The sequence below is a fragment of the Myripristis murdjan genome, chromosome 6, assembly GCF_902150065.1.
Source record: "Myripristis murdjan chromosome 6, fMyrMur1.1, whole genome shotgun sequence".
Classification (NCBI taxonomy): domain Eukaryota; kingdom Metazoa; phylum Chordata; class Actinopteri; order Holocentriformes; family Holocentridae; genus Myripristis; species Myripristis murdjan.
Genome location: NC_043985.1, coordinates 14,060,237 through 14,074,410, shown reverse-complemented (window position 1 = coordinate 14,074,410; position 14,174 = coordinate 14,060,237).

Sequence of the window (14,174 nt, the reverse complement as noted above, 5' to 3'; positions counted from 1 at the left end):
AATACACAGGTGACTGATGGTCTTCATGGTGGTTATCTTCCTTTGGACATCCTTTTCCGGTCACTTTTCCAGCTGCTGTGTTTACACATTGTTGTATTTTACCCAGCAGATATGGCAGCTTCTTGTTATTAGCCATGTTTTCAAAAGTCTTTCATGGTGGCTGTGATCTGTGGGTATATCTCTGATGTCCTGGTACAGCTGGCAGGTGGTTAGAAAGTGCAGCTTGGTCTTCACCTGCTGCTGGGTGCAGTGGGTGCACAGTCTTTAGTCTCTGGAGAGCCAGGTCAGCCTGTGGTTCTCTCCCTTAATGGAACAAATAATCTCATCAAATCATGCCTGTGTCACTGGCAAATGGGTGTAAGCATTACTTTGAAGCGGCTCGGAGTATAAACTTTTTGTCTTTATTAGCAATATTTGATCTGTTTATGATGTGTTAGTGGGAATGTAATCAGTTCCATGTGGCTTGGTTGGCCTGGCTGTCTAGTTGGATGGGTGTGTGAGTGTGTGCGCATGCAACACCTCTGTTGTTGTTAGCTGAAACTGCTAGGCATGAAAAACATTTATGTGAACTCATAAATAAATGCACCTGATTTACATAAAAACCTGAAGCTAACAGAAACTAAAAAGTCTGGCTGCAGAATCAACTGAAATACAATAAAAAACAATACATTTCTTCTGAGATTTAGTCACGTTAGCTTTGCCGTCACCTCACTGGGAGTCAAATGGAGAAGAAACCTTGTCATCATGAACAGGACCTGATCGATGATCAATATGTTATCAACACAATGATGCCTACAGTGCAGCTCCAAAGACAGTCCTCTGTCTGTGTCCAGTGCACACAAACAGCTGCCACAGTCAATATAGCCGTGACCATTGACAAACTATACCTGTGAGGTCAAATTAAAAACAATAAAACAATAATAATTATATGAAAATTAAATCAAAACTAAAGTTGTACTTTTATTAAAATGAAGACCAAACTAAACATGGCAAATGTTATTGTTAAAGTAACTGATTTGATAAATATGAAAAGTGATGGGATTGATCTGTGTGTGTGTGTGTGTGTGTGTGTGTATGTGTGTATGTGTGTGTGTGTGTGTGTGTGAATATGGGAAATTATGGCCAGCAGACTGAAGTGTGAAATCGCTGCATACACATGGCCGTTCAGAAACAAAACACACCCATGACACACACACCAAAACAATCTTTTTTTTTTTCTTTCTTTTTTTTTTTTTTCAGTTTAGATTTAATGAAAATCATTAAAGTCCTGGTAATAACACAACATTTTTTATGATTTTTGACAGCTGAATGTCTCTTTAATTCGTGCTGATGCAAAGGGCGTAGGACGGCTGATCTAACCCAAGAGAGTCAAGTGTCACACACAGCCTGTTTGTTATGTTTCTAGGCAAGGTGGATGACACGAGGCACGACACTCCTCATAATACACACACATTTGTAAAGCCTTAGTGAGTCATAAACCAAGAGTGCCTGCATTTTTCCCTAATGGACTTTTTATGTCTTCTAACAGTGTGTACACATGGTCCAAATCACATGAAAAGGAGGCTTCTCCACATGTGTAAACAAACTGCAATTAAGTCATTTCGCATGGAACTGTATAATTAGAGCCATTAGTGTGGTTGCGGTGACCAAAAGTGTGTATCCCCTTTATTCATGATGTTTGATGCAGGCTTTCACAAACACACACGCTGAATTTATGAGCTTGCTAAGCGCTCACCAGGGGTTTCTCATGAAAAAGGGCATCTCTGTGTGTTCAATGATAAACACACATACACACATAAACACACACTGTGAGCATCTATGTTAGTTTCTGAAAGTGACTTTGTGTGCTTGCTAAGCAGCAAAGAGTGTCTGCATTTCTATTTTTGTATGCGCCTGCCCTTTGTGTATGTGTGTGTGTGTGTGTGTGTGTGTGTGTGTGTGTGTGCTTTGTCTGTGTGTCAGCACAAGCCTGAGGTGTGTGTGCAGCTTGGTGTGATGTTTGTCATGTAAAGATATTGCATGGTGCCTAAGAGACCTTCAAAGGAGCTCCACATTTTGACAGGGGAATACAGCTGAGAAGCTGCCTAGTTGTGCATGTGTTTGAGTCTGAGTGTGTGTGTGTGTGTGTGTGTGTGTGTGTGTGTGTGTGTGTGTGTGTGTGTGTGTGTTTGTGTGTGTGTTTCATTGCACGCACCAACGTGGGACAGCCCTCACACCTGCACACAGGGGGCTCTTTGAAGTACCTAATCATCTCCTGCATGCCTCCCCTAACCTTAATGGAAGGATCCGATCATCACACACACTGTTCACATGCAGAGACAGGGAGCAAGGCCAGCTCTGGGTTCAGTGCGGTGCACACAGAGAGTTGGCGTACACTGATGTGGACGTGGGCAAAGGAGAGACAGAGAGCTGGATTGATGCAGCCAGACAGGTGGGGAGAGTAAGAAAATGAGGGAGCAAGGCAGGAGAGGCGGGCGCCAAATTGGAGGAATTAAAACAAGGACACACACAGTAAACATGAGTGAGAAGGAACAGGGAGGGCAAGAGGTTCCAGGAGGGAGGAAAGCGGCGAAGGAGGGAGGACGGCAGTGAGACAGAGCAGAATGGAAGATCCCCTGCCGTTTGGGAACAAGGGTGGGAGGGGGAGAAGTGCCAGAGTGGCTTAAATCACCAGGGAGGAGCTCTGCAGGTGGAGGAAATGATCAGAGGGAGTCATGTGATGTTCAGGGCACCGCTGTGGTAAACAAGAGGGACAGATGAGAGGCGGTACTCGCCACACTGGTGAGATAAAACATCTGCAAATGTCAAAACAGCCATGACATAATACAGAATATGTCACTGTTTTCCTCTGTTTCCTGATGATATAACTTTGCCGCGGGGATGTAAGTATGCACCAAAAAATAATAAAGAGGAACATCCCATAATGCAGCACTTTGAGGGGCAACTGGCCTTGTACAGGTGCGTCCGCTTCACTTTTTTAATATTCAAGAGTCAACCCCAAGGAGCCATTAGTGTACAGTTCTTGTGATTAATTAGAAGTCTTGTCATGTAGTGTAACAGTTCGCCTGGCTCGTCAGAGGTCTCCAATGTTGGAATTCAAATGAGCCAAATGAATGAGAGGACCCGCTCGGGTTAGAGAGAGGAGCCACAGGGGGTAAGGGCACAGCATCGGGCTCTAAAAGAGGAGCTTCAGTGTAAGCCTGTATGCCCACTGTCTGTCCATACAAGGCCCTTGGCAGTGTGGCACTGATGGACATTGAGAGTTCACTGGCGCTGCAGGGGTTCTCCACTCAAACTAGAACACTGTTTGGCTACGAGAATGTAGTTTCTTCATGGAAAAAACTCCAACATCAAAACCCTGGGAGTGTACAGACCCAGACATGGTGATTATACTGATTTTTATTTGTTTTGTTTTTTTGGAATGTGTTTATTGGTATGATCTCAGAATGATTTTTTTTTTTTTTTTCACACTTTTAAGAAGCCTGCCACACTGTACCAAGCTTTAGTAATGCACATCTTGTTCAACTGAAACTGCATCAGTGAAGTGTAGTTGCCAGTGGTACACATAGAGGGCAGTAGTAGTCTGCAACAATTCTCATTCAGCAGAGTGGTCAAGATTAGCGCCTATGCTTTAACATGATGAAAACTGGATATGGGTTAATGATGAAAGTAGCTTACAACACAAAGAAAATAACAACAACAAACAAACATGTGAAATGGTGATAAACATTTCTTGAAAACATATGCAAGGTTGTGCATGCCTTGCAGTCCATGTAGGGTGAGGCGTTACAACTCAACACAACCAGAAATTAGGTTTACGTGTGTGTTGCAAAATGCTAACTGGAGCAGGTTTTGAACAGTGAAGAATAACTAGCTCCCCTTTCCTCTTTTGTAGATTGTAGCAAGTCTGGGAAAACATCTGGAGCAGCTGTTTTGGTACATGGGCTTCTCTCCTCTGCATATGCAACACTTATACACTCTCAAACACACACACACACACACACACACACACACAGCTCATCAGGAGTCCTCCTCCAAGGAATAATCTGGCAGCATCTTGAGTGGCAGCTCGCTGTTGCGTTGCACTCGAGTGGTCACCGACACTGCCTGATTGCAGGAGGTTGCCCTCTCATATTTCCTCAGAAATCTCTGGCCACAATCCCAAATTATCCGTCCAGCCAAGCGCACCAACATGAAAAAAAGCACACCCTCCCAGCTATCTCCAACACAACTTGTTACCCTGGTGTACTCTTGGATATCCAGGAGCCAGGAGATCAGAAATGTGAGGAAACACCTGAATGGCAGGATGCACCACACACTAGTCCAAAGTAACCCTGTTTGGTGGATTTATTTTAAAGTCAGTGTGGCCTCATTTTTGTCTCACTGGTGCAAACATGCATGTGTTTTATAATGGGAGTTGCCACTTTCTTCTGTATGTGCATAATGCCTCACTTCCTAAGGGTCAGAGCTCTAGAGAGATGCATTGTTGCTCTTGTTGAGTCTGTAACCTGTTTGGTGTGAGGTTTCTATGGGGGCTCTTTTCGGTGGGTTCGCCGAGATATTAAAACTGGGGTGTAATTCATGGGGATAGGGGGGTGGTGCAGGTCAATCATGACCCTTGAATGTTGAAAAGCCTTCTGATCTTCTTTAAGCAAATCATTGATGGTAGGTAACCCCTGCCACTGATGCTTTGGTCCACTGAGGGTGGAGGTGAAAGGAGCCAGTGTGGCCCTTTGACATCCCAGCAGGGACCCTGTAATCCAACGCTCGTCAGTGCTAATCCACGGCTTCACAACCACCAAAAAGACCAGCAACACATGTGCTGCAATCACTAACATTCCCTTGACATTAACAAGCGCATGGGTACCTCAACAAACGCCTCAAGACACAATGTAGGGGACACTGCAAGCAGGTTTGTTAGTTAATTCATCTTTTCATTTGACAGTTTGAGAAGAATAGTTTTAGTTTTCCTCAATGGCAATGCTAGACTCTGATTGGCTGTCCATGGCAAGTAAAAGGTCAAGGGTCAAGTCACTGACATTTGAGTTGGTCTCTCCCTTTCATTCTTACTGGTTGTGGAATGAAAGTTTCCATGAGGTCTCAGAAAAAGCAAGATATTTGAGAGGAACTTTTGCTGTTACATTTCAGGATGTAGAGGAGGTTTCAAACCCAGGTGGGCAAGACTTCTAAGCTGCTGGAATTATAAATGCAGTACCAATACAAAGTAGACACACAAAAAAGTTGTTTTTGTCTTAAGGGTTCACAGATGTCTAATTGATTCGAGGCTTTATCATCTTTCTCTTTTCTAGTTTTTTCCCTTTCCCTGTACCTTACATTGTCATCTTATAATACTCTGAAAAGATGCCTGTCTTTGGCTGGATAAATAACCCAAGGTGAATTGGAGTGGTTACTCCAATCATTCATAATAAGCTTCTCTCAAACTTCAAAGCAGATCTAAGAAGCCAGCTCTGAGGGCTTGAGAATATGCTTGGCTCACAAATGACAAAAGACACCCACAGGTGCTTTATTCTTCAAACTATAAAACAATGCTCCACCTTATTTGTTCCTCCCTTTTTCTTGAGGACCTGCAAGAGCATGTTGATGGATTAGGTTTAGGCCTAAACAAAGGAAGGGTAAAGGAGATTACTAAAGGCCTTGACACAATGACGTACACTGTTACTTTTTGGCTATGGTTTGCCTATATGCCTTGGGGTGGCTGAAATTATATGCAATGAATTTCCACAGCACATACAGTAGAATACGGTGATATATGTATTTCTTTGATGATACTGATTGATTTTAACTGCATGCGGCCTATCTGCCTATGTCTGTCTGCTACAGTAAAATAAATGTAGTGATCATGACATGATCCAGAAATATTACAGATACAGAAACATCTGTATGAACAAATACTTCCTGTGGTGAAAAAAATCCCTTTAATTCAGATTTATCCATAGTACTCTCAGTAGTTGTAGATTTATGGCCATGACTAAAACATTACCTTGAATTAAAGAATAAATGTACAGGTTATATTAGTATTGGGCTGCAGGCTAGTGGCTCACCGGATAAGAGTGCATATCAGTTGTTAAGGCTGAGTCCTGATCGCAGCCTCCTGAGTTTGAATCCAACCCCAGGCCATTTGCTGCATGTCATCCCCCCTCTCTCTCTCTCTCTCTCTCTCCCCTACCTTTCCTGTCTCTCTACTGTGACTGTCAAGTAAAGCAGAAATGCCCAAAAAATAATCTTAAAAACAGGCTGCAGCTCCCCAACAAAGTAGGAGTGTGTTTTCTCTGCTGGCCATGCAAGTTAGAACTCATATAATTGATCCTCACACGCACACACATTGAGTTTCTATTCACCACGGAGAGGACTGTGAGTGTTTATCACGCGATTCATCCTTCCCAATCCCCAACAGCAAAGCCTTTTCTTGTGTATTATTAGCACTTGGGGTTAACGCCCACAAAGCTCTCATAAGCACACCTCAAATGGAGAGTCATCTTAATCCCACAGATTTATCCTTTATCCACAGAGAAAACTGTGCTGGTGGCAATGTGTAGTGGACTATAAATAAGAACAGCTGATAATAATGGTGGCTGTGGATGATATGGAGGATTGAGCATATCCACCACAGACCAAGTCTATGGATTAAACAGCCCAACAATGGTCAACAGGGTGGTTATGTGTGTTCATGTGTAAGCAGCATGGCATTAAATAGGTTGCTTTTGACACCCCAGTGTGCCCATATGGGGAGTCTATTCTTCCTGTTGGATCAAAACAGCACAACCAGTGTAACGTGACAGTCCAACATCACATTTAAATATGTTGTGAAACTGAACATGAGGATCCCTGACAAGTTGACATATTTCATCATTCTTATGCAATACTCAGAAATGTGCTAACCCAGTCACGTTTTCTATGTCTGTATGTTAAACCAATGTAAGGTTTCCCTCAAGAAAAAAAAATATGAGTCTTTCAATAGGCTTTAAGTCACTCATGCTTCACCTTTGCACCTCTGGAAAAGCTAGCACATAAAGGGAGGCTTGTGGATGTTCAGAACAGGGGCCCCATTTTCCAATACTTAGCTGTCATGTAAATCCACGGGTGTCATCATAAAGCAACGCACACACTGTTCAGCTGTAGCCCCATCTGTTACAAGGCATAATGTGATTGCATGTTACTTTGTATGAAGCTCAACGTAGCTCGAGTTTATTGGCAGGGGAAAGTAACAGGAAGAATTAAAGGTCTAAAATGATAGATTACATAAAAGAATCAAGAAATAACACATGTAAATTCCCTCAAAAGTTAATGCCCTTAAGCGTAGCTCTCTAAGATAGTCAAGCATGTTGCTAAATTATCAGTGTGAGTCCTTTTAACTTCAATCACCATCTTTTGGGATGTGGAGGTGATTGCTACATGGTGTAATTGAAGAGTAGATCAAAAGCTGAGGCAGAAGTGCTTGCAGCAGAAGTGTCAGGCCCAGTCCACAGACAGAGCTGCAAGTACAGACCGTGGCACTGTTGGGAAACAGAGCCCTCCAGATTATAGGCCTGGGATTATCATTATATAGTCACTGGATGAGAAGCAAATCCTGCTCTGAGTGGACTGATCTACAGATGAGTTTAACAATATGCACAGCTTGGAGTCCATAATAATCTCAGTCTGGTGAGATACATTACATTTGCATTATGTAATTTTTTTTTTTTCATAATTTCATTGTTGACAGCTGAAATTAATGTTACTATATTTCATGTTGTTTATAATATAATAATGCAATGGCCACTTGCAAACAATAAAAAATAGAGAAAGATAAGTAACATAGAGAGCACTGTGCTCTGATCTGGAAGAAAAAATGTACCCACACTATTTTCTTACCGTTCAGACAGCCTATCAATGGAGATGCTAAGCCTACCAAACTATTTGACAAGCATCACTAAATCCACAATGTTTCACAATGCTGTGGAACATTATGGATTTAGTGATGCTTGTCAAATAATGTCAAATAAGATGCAGTTTGTTGCTATTACAAGGTGTGTTTGAAACTTTAAACTTTAGCCACACTATGTGTACATTACACAGTTTGAACCCAGACCAAACTAAAATGATAAACTAAAATGATCCAGTGGAAAGAAAAAGGACCTCACACACTTTTTTTAAGCATATTCTTCTGCTTCTTCAATTACAGCACAGGCTACAAAGCACAAACGTCTCAGCCAAAGTCTTTTTCAGGCTCATTGCTAAGATCAAATAAACTAATCAAATATTAGGACTATTTGAGAGGTATTGAGAAGTTACAATGTATAAATATCCCTAAATCACCTCTAAGGCAGTGATAACATTCTAAAAGCAATGCTACAGGCGTTGGCAGATGTTTCAACATGCTCTCCCAGGAAGCGTCACTGGTTCCATTCACAAAAATTCCAAGGTGTAGGTGAACTGAGGTTATGAACAGCCATTTCCATCGCATTCCTGACAGATCACCTTGAGTGTCCAGCAGTCCCCTATCCCCCCAAGACACCCACCCATATATAAACACACATGCAGGCAAGCACACACACACACAGACACACACACACATGCACACACACACACACACAGACACACACACATCCCAAACCCCTGGATTTGCCACACCCCGTCTGTCATTGATAATGTACAGATGCTATCAGGGGGATACATGCCTCCAGGTCTGCAGGCGACTGGATAAGACTGTGTTTGCTGTCTGTTGTGCACTGAACACCTTCTTTTCTCTGAGACCATTATAGCCAGTCAGCCAAAAGAAGAGGGAGAGAGGGAGGGAGGGAATAAGAGACAGATCTGGGCCCCAGATAACACAGTGTTTCAACCAGACCTTCTGGACCGCTGACACATGTAAAAAGAAACATCTGACGCCACTGTGGAGCGTGTGTACCATCAAAATTAGGAGCTATCCTAGGATACTGGTGCAACAGAGTCACGCAGTAAATCATGGCAATGGATTGACATGCAAAAGGACAAGAGGTGACATAAATAATCCAGGGGACGCTCATAGGCAGTTGTAAAACTATATTCTGTCCATTAACACATAACCATAACACAAGTCCTCAGGGCTAAGGAAGACAAATTGAGGTGTTTCAGACAGATGCCATCAATGCTGAGTTAACCGATGAGGAGAGAGATACTCACCAGAGCATTTATGGGTCATATATTTTGAGTGTGATGGAAAGCGGGGGTTTGCACGTTGGCTTGTGTTTTTGTAGGTGGGATGGAGGGGGAAAGAGTTTGAGGGTTGCTTGGTATGTGAGGGAAAATGTCTGTGGGTAACAGAGCAGTGATTTCTTGTGATGTCTGGAGAGGTGCTATTAGGCCATTACCTCTGATGTCCTCTCAGACGGTAAGGAGAGGGTCAAAGGGCACAGAGTACACTTTGTTGTCTCCATCTGCTCCAGACTGGAGATATAGACTGATGTATTGCTAGAAGAGAAGAAAGACAGTTGGGCGACTGGAGGAGGATAGACATTGTTTGGACCGTTTAAACAGAGGAAGACAACACAGTGTTAAAGAGAGAGCGGAGGTAGAAGTGTTTGCTATGCTTGTCCAAGAAATTCAGCTCTTACCCTTTTTCCAAGGACAGAACATAGAGTTTGAAATGTCATGTACACAAATGTCATAACCACTTGGGTACATTTTATTCTGCTTTCTTGTTTCCATTTGAGTGTCTTTACTTGTTGATCCATGTTTGGCTTGTTCCAACCAAGGCATGTATCCCACATCTTTCTGTCTGGCAAAACGAGCTGAACGAGTGTCAAACATGAAGCCAAACACAAATGTCCACGCTGTTAGACATTACTAAATAATTCACACCGTACAACATTCATGTCTGATAATTTGTATGCATGCAGTTTGCACATCTGCATGCTCAAACCAACCAGCATTTGTATTTGTTTCCACCTGCCTCTGGAAAAAATAGACCAGTGTCTCCCAGGCCATGATTACATGGTACATATTGTCTTAAGATTTGTAATTAGAGCACACTCAGACACAGAGGATATGGAACAAGTTGAGTCACAGTTGGTTTGGTGTCAGGAAAAGAGCATTCTGTGGCTTCACATTCATTCGCTTACAATACACTGGTCTATTTACTCTGCTATTTACTCTGCTTTACTCTGCTCTAGTTTTATTAAAAATTACTGTTTCAGTCTAGATTTGCACCATTAGATTTTCCTAAAATTTAACCATTTTTTTGAATGGTACCTTTTTATTCTGCAGTGAAGGGCTTGTGCCCTGATGCTGACCTTACAGGAAGGCTGTAAGGTTCTCCAGCACTGTACCAACGTGCATTTTTTCCATTATTCCCTGTGTGATTACATCCATGATGTAATGCGAGCAGCAACACCCACCCCTGGCTAGAGGGGGACTTCTGCTGTCGGAGGAATAAAATGCAATCTCCTGTTTTGTTTGTTTTACCTCACATTGGATGGAATTCCCCTCTTATCTAAATCCAATAATTACTTAAACCTGGATGTCAAAACACTTTCCATTATTCTCAACACCCCTTTTCCCCCTTGTCTTTGATGCCGGTTGTTACAGTGCAGGGACAGTCTCTAGGTCTTTGTTAGCTCAGCCTAACATGTCAGGATTCATAACCACAACAGTTAAGTCCATCCCAGGGGACATACTGAATGTGTCTGTGATCTCAGCATATACTGCTGACTTGGCAAGATTAAGGTAACACAATATGCAAGTTTCATTCGTAATAATTTTCTTCAGGGTGCATTTGTTTACAGAAAACAAACCACACTTGTACACCACATTGGCCTTTTCATGCCATGAAAATGAATTAAAAATAAATGAAAGACAAGATGATGAGGATGTTTTTTTTTGTGGTAGTATACATTAAGAATAAATTTAGAAACTGAAAACCACTTTAAGGAACTTAAAAAACACAAAGTTTATGTCAATTAATATGCATTCTATGTGGTGTATTAATCTATGTATGTCTTCCTCAAGGGATTATAGTTTTTAACACTCTTACTGTAATAATAACACAGCATTATTTACTGTGTATTTATGTAACTACCATTGTGGTGGAAAATACCTTTAGGCATTGGAGGTGTCATTCAGCATTAAAGCTTTTTACTGTCTTGTGCATCTTGTAAATGCAACCACTGATGCATATAACTGAACTAATAGCACTTACAAATGTGGCACTTAGTCTAAACGGAAGATGCTTCGTTTGTATAAGGCTACAATGATTCCCATCAGTTAATGCATTGGCACCAAATTTGTCAGCCCGTTTAGTACTTTGAGCATAATCCCTCTCTTTTAACCAATGCTGAGATCCTTTGTTGAAGTTTTGGGTGTGTGGTTTGAGCTGCCGTTGATTGGGTTTCAGGCGATGGGCTGTTCTTTCACTGAGCCGATTTTGGTGCATTTGCTGTGTTACCTCACTTTTGTGCTTGTGCATTCTTTTGTCCCCTCAGCAACCTTGTTGATGGAGGAAGGGGGGAAGTGTTTTGAGGCAATTAAAAGCGGGTTTAGGCATGGCTAAAAGCACCAACGACAACTCAAAGCGAAGGGTTAAAGGCCATCGGTGGGTCCACTCCAAAAGGCTTTACAAATTCCACAAGTTCTGCTGACAGGAAACTTTCAGTGGCTGAAATGATAGGTAAAAGTATAGTGGCGATGGTGGTCATTCTGTGGTTTGGGATAAACCGAAAAAACTGGTCAAACAATGCACATAACCCTCACTAAATTTCAGATGAAGCTATGCATTTTCATCGACTCATTTCCAAATTACTTTCTTTCAATTCACGCAAACCATTTCTCTGAAGGAGCTGTTGTTGGTTATTTCCACATTTTATTTACTTGTTTTCAGAGATAATTATAATCTTTCATTAACCCTCCCCATGTTTTATAGAGCACTCACAAAACACTACAGTAGGGCAATGCAATTTTTCTCACAGTTCTAAAGATGAACCAGATGGGCGGATAAGAATTAGGAGGAGGATGCAGGCAGCTCTCAGCAGAAGCCTACCTTACCTCCTTCAGGGCTTGCCTTGCATGTCTCCAGCCTTTTGTGCTGTAAATAGCTTCACTAAAGTCATTAGTTTCTTAACTGGACCAATCCAAGATGTTTTCCCAAGGTCTTAAGTAGTTTACGATTCAGAGACACAAACACTAAGAACTGCTGTTTCCCCTCGCCCTAAGGGCCAAAGGTCTGCATGCCATGTGAGGAAGTAGGGAGACACCTGTGTCACATTTCCCATGATCTCTGTATAAGAGAGATAGTGGCATGTCTCTTATGTTGATTAAATATTGGTTCTCCAGAGTGAACACATAATGGACAGCCATGTCCTGTTTGAACCTCCTGAAGGCCCGTGTGGGGTTAAGCAGGAAGACTTGATGACAATTAGAAGGTGCACCAGTAGGAGCCCGTGTTCACTCAGAGTCACAAAAAAGAGTTTTCATTCCCCCTCACCCATTCCTGTACCATCCATGTGATTTGAAATCGCATCTGAATGGACAGGCCAGGCTACAAGCAGCTTGAGGTGTCTGTGTTTCAATAAACTCCAAGCATGATATTTGCTGTATATTGTTATGCAAGGTTTTGTACCCTGTGGAGGTAATCTAGTATGCTCTATGTATTGAATAGCAGGAAGAGGTCCTGTCTGGGGATCCATTCTTTTGATTTACAAGGAATTCCATGTAAGTAGAATGGAAAGCATTCACTCATATAAATGCAATCCAATCCCCTTACTCTCCTTGACAAAGATGAATGGTTGGCTATAGAGGACTTTTAATCAAGCCACTTTCAATCAAGGCTTAGGAATACAGAATGTATCATGTCGCGGGCCAGCAAAGCACTTCTGACTATCAATAAGAGATCTGGAACTTTTAACTAATGAAAGTGCACCATTTGACTTGTGTCTGAATTGTGCAAAGACACTGCAGGGACTGTTTTACAGTCAGCAAACTTTCCAAGGATTTCTCTATCCTTCAACTTGAAGTGACAAACAAAATCACAAAGATACCTCCCATCCATTCTATGACATCTCAGTCATCACTTTTGACGAGAGGACCCTCTGAGCTCATTTGAATCAGAGTGGGCTGAGTTTCCTGGAGCCCTAGTCACCTGGTGTTGTCCTGCATGCTGCATCTAGTCTCAGTTTTCTATACCTGCACGAGGAGGAGACAGAGGAAGAGGTTGCGTGGAAAGTGTGAATGTGTGATGTGTTGGTGGCCACAGGAGGACCTTTTCATGCCTCTCTCCTTTCTTCAGCTGGACCAGGAGCCCCTGCATGGGGGCCGCCCCCTCTGACATCAGCGGGGCCCTGCAGCCCTGGGAAGTTGAGCATGTGAGCTTCCCCAGGTCATTAGGGAGAGGCTTGAAAAGACTGTCACCAGGAAGGAGATAAGCCGCGAGGGGCGCAGTAATAAGGCCCTGAATAATAGCCCTTCTGTGGAGAGCCACCGAGGACACAGACCCAGGGATTAAAGGGAGCCTGAAAAGGAGAAAGTCAATGGACCTCCACAAAAATATGAACCAGAGTGCCGGTGAATGGTGGGGGGACTTATCAGCATTCTGGGGGCTCCTTCCCTGGGCCCCGTCAAACTCAAGGAGTAGGGAGGGGGACCGTGTTGAGAGTCTCTCCTGGAGTGAGACAGACTGTTTTAGAACAAGATATTCCTGCTGTGCTGGGCATATAGTTTCCCTTAAGTTTAAAGATACCAAAAGAACTTAAATTCACACTCACTCGCTGACTCAGAGGTTGAAAAAAGTAATGCTGACACGTCTCAGTTGTTATGCGATATCTTTCCTGCTGCAACTTGGATGTCCCGTTTTCACACTGCATAAGAGTGTTAATCTGTCTGTGTGATATGTACATGCACTATACAGGGTGTGTTTATGTGTGTTTTTGAGTGCACGTACTGTATGACTGTGACTGCATGTGTTCAATCTAATGGCAAATGTTTGTCGACAAGGCTTTGTTCCTTCCTGTTGGTTATTTCTGATAAGATCTCGGTCACCCTTTTCACCCTTGGTCTGTCCACATCCTGTGAAAGGAGAGACTTTTCCTTCCCCAAATCTTTTCCATAGAACACTAATGCAGCTTATCCCTCTCCACTTTGATTGAGGGTGTGTGACATGAAAATAATCAAGGTCAGCTAAAATAGCAATATTTAAGACATGAATT